This window comes from Lissotriton helveticus, chromosome 6 (genome assembly GCF_964261635.1).
Source record: "Lissotriton helveticus chromosome 6, aLisHel1.1, whole genome shotgun sequence".
Lineage (NCBI taxonomy): Eukaryota > Metazoa > Chordata > Amphibia > Caudata > Salamandridae > Lissotriton > Lissotriton helveticus.
Genome location: NC_136067.1, coordinates 381,621,033 through 381,625,601, shown reverse-complemented (window position 1 = coordinate 381,625,601; position 4,569 = coordinate 381,621,033).

Here is a 4,569-nt window from a genome sequence, read left to right as displayed (position 1 = left end):
GACCCACCGAAACGCGTCGACGCTTTAACATTGGGAGTTACCACGGATATATGACGTGCAAACAATTGCTTTTGAGTACTTAGCTAGAATTTACCCTTGCCTAAAGCATACTTTGCATATAATCTATTTTGTCTATTGGTTTAAGTACCGTGGTACTCCTTGATTTGAAATTAATTTTTCTTGCTTTTTGTGTTTTTTCCCACATGTCTATATCTGCTGTTTTAAGATTATGTTTTTAGCTTGTTCTTTATATTGTATTATGAATTTTTAATGATCTCTGTATTATCGTTATAATATTGTAAAAAATAAACTGTAACGTTATTGTTTTTTATACATTGTCCTTTTGCACTGTTTTGGTTCTCCTGGTTCATATCACATATATGTGGTTTTGGGTTAAATACATTTTGTAGATCACTGAGTGTGATTGTGCGATTGTGTGGCTATATTAGGTTCCCTGGGGAGTTTTTCTTTTGACAATTGTCTGGTGGTACCCAACCCCTGTGGTTTATCTGGGTCCCTCTCTCAGTTTTCCATATTGCCCTGTAGTTACACTTCAGCAGTAACATAAACATGTTTTTTACGTAAACCAGTACAAGCTGGTGCGAAGCATCTCGTAAGGATGCCTCGTGAGGTTATGTAGTACCTTCAGCGTGTTTTTGTGCATCCTATGCTTATCTCTAGGACAGAGGGAGGATGGCCGTGCAAAGGTCCAAGGCCGGAGATAGGGAAAGGAATGTCTTTTGCCTCGGCACAGCCCAAACAGAATCTGGCCAGGTCTGTCTGGGTGGGTCTGATGCAGAGATGGGGCCAGCACCTGTGAATAGATGGGCGAGAGCGCCTGCTAGAGGCTTCTCGAACATGTTGATTTAAACTATAAAAAGCGGTGTCTGTGGGGTGGAGCTCAGGAACTCAGCCTTGGAGTGGACGCACTCGCAGGACAACTTTGGTGCCCGGAGAGATTACTTCCTGAGCCCCCGGTCTCTACAGGGTTCCCGACCTGATGTTTAGTGCGATGCCAGGGATATTGGATTCTCCAGTGCGGACGCATCTGGTGAGGTGCTTTGTACATTAACCGTTTATATACCTGTATTCACAGTTTCATATTTATAGATCTATAGGGTGGTGTATTCATTGTCTATTGCCTTTCACTCGGTGCCAAAGAATTTATTAGCTTCAGTGACTTATTGCCTTTGCCTACAATATTAATAAAGCTCATTTTTCACCTCCAGAGGAGTATTGGAGTTTCTGTGTGAGTAAGTGGTGTGCGTAAATTCTGATTCCGCAAGTGGGCAAAGCAATACATTTTGGCATAGTCGGCAGGATTCGAAAATTACGCGTGGAGAAACATGTTTAAAAAGACGAAAGGTGGTTTTGGTTCTTTGGCACCGAGTGGAATCCCTTTAGACCCCATGCAAATTCCTGGATGGGAGGCGACGCCATACTCCACGCTGGCGCGTGAGTATTCTAAAAGCTCAGGATTAAGTGAGAGCTGGTTTGACTGTCTGGGCGAAGCAACTCCAGAAGATGTTTTAAATTGTTTACAGAAGGTTCCTGTGGAAAAAGGCAAAGAATTATGCACGTTGGGTCGCAGGGGTTGGGCTCTCTTGCATGCCTACCGTCACATTTTTGACAAATGTTTATCTCTGTTGCGAGAACAGTTGAGCTTAGAAAAACAACTTATTGAAGCTAAGAATATTTCTACGATGCTTTCCTGTCAGAATAAGTTATTACAAGATAAGTTAGAAACATATCAAATGATAGCAGAATGGGCAGCAGTCCGTGTTGCTGAATATAGATACAAGAAAAGGAGAGGGCGAGTTAGTACGAGGAAGGTCCATTTAGCGATTGCCAAAGCAGGCTTAGATTTCGATCCATCAATTTGGGACTCCAACATCTGGGAATCGTCAGAGTTCTGCTCAGGGGGAGAGACAAGACGAGGAGGGAAAAAATGCTAAGAGAGTAGAATCACAGCCCATATTTTAATGGTTTTGAGTAACCACAAATAAATCTATTCATGCATTCATTCATTCATTCACAGCCCATTCTAAGACGGAAACTTCAAATCGCTCCAGGGAACCCGGATGGAGTAATGTTAAATAGCCTGGAGGATTTTACACAGCAGGAAATCAGTGATCTTTTAGTGAGGTTTAGACAGAAGCCTGGCGAGACGCTATTAGCTTGGATGGTGCGCCTCTATGATCACGGCACTTCTGGGGTCATGTTAGATGAGGGGGATGCTACCAAATTTTGTACTCTCAGTACTGACCCCACTGTGCAGGGATACTTTCGAACTTTCCACGGTGATGACCAAACTACCCTGTTGAAGCTATCTGCGCCGGGGTGTGGTCCCAAGTACCCCACAGTTTCAGATTGGCCTGGGAATGAAAAACCATGGTTCACTCTAAGAGATAACTCACAGAGAATTAGGGGAGAGGGGTTGGCCTAACGGCTAAGGCGCTCGACCTCGGACCTGGGGATCTGGGTTCGAGTCTCGGTAACGACTCCAAAAAACCCCTGTGATTCTGGGCAAATCACTTAATCTCCCCGTGCCTAAAAATGAAAGTGTGTCCTCATGTAACGTAACTGGTGCTATGTAAAGCGCTCTGATAACTGATTCGGTTCGGTTCTAGTTCGCGCTATATAAAACTCTGCAAAAAAAAAAAAAAAAAGAGGAGGGGATGAAGCTAGGTGAGGCGCATAATTTGATGGGTCAGTTAATGACTGTGTAAATGCGGAACAAAATCATTCGTTTGGCGCCCCCTGCATACAAAGCAGTGATAATGACTGTGTTAATTAATCAAACTGGTACTACCATAGGAGAAGTAGTCGAGGCAGTCCGTGAGCTGGGAGAGCTTGGGGAATGGGCCAAGCCAGACCGGGCTTCACGCCCAGAGTCCCACACTGATAACAATCGAGTGACCCGACGTGATATGTTTTTGGCGCTGTTAAAGGATGGGGTGTAAGGGAGTGAGATTGATGGCATTGAGACCAAAAGCATGTGGGAAATGTACCATAAGTGAGGACTGGATAGGAAGGAGGGGAGTAGGCATGTGAATAGAAAAGATAATAAGAAAGTGAGGCCCAGGGAACCGGAGCCTGAGGAGAAGCCCGAAAAAGCAGGTCAGGAGAGAGAGAGGGAGAGGGAACCTCATGTGAGAGTGGCAAAGGAGAAAGGTTGGGACCGAGACTGCACAGATTCAGATGGGGACCGGGAAGAGGAGGAGTTGTTCCCTGAGGGTTACCCAACATTGTATTCAGATCTGCGCCGGGACCTGCGTCGGGCAGATGCAGAGCTGCGCAGGCGAAAATTAGATTAGGAAATGGGCCAAGCTCCGGTGCAGGGATGGGCTCACAAAGATAATAGACCACATGTGAGGGTTGAGATCTATTGGAAACATAGAAATGTTTAGGAGGTGCGGGCTTTAGTAGACACCGGAGCGGAGGCCACATTGATACATGGTAATCCACGAAAATTTAAAGGACAGTATTTTACTATCACAAGTTTGGGAGGACAGGAGACACCAGCAGTGCAAACGGTAATTCAGATGAAAATAGGCAGACTTCCCAAGAGAGCATACACTGTTTCGATTGTGCCTATTCCCGAGTACATCATTGGCATTGACATTCTGAAAGGTATGACCCTATAGTTAGATGATGGATGCTATCAGTTTGGTTCAAAGCAGTACTTCTCGGTGGCTGCTGTGAGGGTAGGGCGCTTGAAAATTCCCCCAGTGAAGGTGACCCAAGCAACAAAAGTAGTTCACATAAAGCAGTACAGGATTCCAGGGGGACATGATGAGATTACCGCAACCATACGGGACTTGGTGGAGGCGGGGGTGGTGAGACCAATTACAACAGCATGGAATAACCCCGTGTGGCCATTGCGCAAACCGGACAGAAGCTGGTGCATGACAGTTGATTACCGCGAGCGTAATAAGCATATGCCCCGTTGACAGCCGCGGTCCCAGACACCATCACTTTGATCGAGAACATTCAGAAACACAATGGGACATGGTATGCGGCACTTGATATTGCCAATGCTTTTTTCACAATTCCAATTGCCCCCGAGTCCCAGCAACAATTCTTGTTCTCATGGAGTGGTAGGCAGTTCACGTTTCAATGCCTGCCTATGGGGTATTTACATAGTCCCACGATCTATCACCGGCTGGTGGAAGAGCATTTGGACAAGGTGTCAGTCTTTCCTGGAGTACAACTTTGTCATTACATCGATGATGTGTTGATTCAAGGAGAGACCCAAGAACAGGTGCAGGCTCAGCTAGACAGAATTGTAGAGCACTTGCAAAGCAAAGGGTGGAGGATTAACCCCGAGAAGGTGCAGGGACCCTCCCAGAGTGTGAAGTTTTTAGGCAATCAGTGGTATAAGGGACACAGGGTAGTGCTGCCACAAGTGAGGTAAAAGATCAAAGAGTTTGCAGTGCCAAAAAACAGGAAGGAGGCGCAGCGTTTCATTGGATTATTTGGTGTTTGGAGGCAGCACATTCCCCATTTGAGTCAGATTTTGGCCCCTCTGTACAAGGTTACGCAGAAGAAGCATGAGTTTGAGTTGGG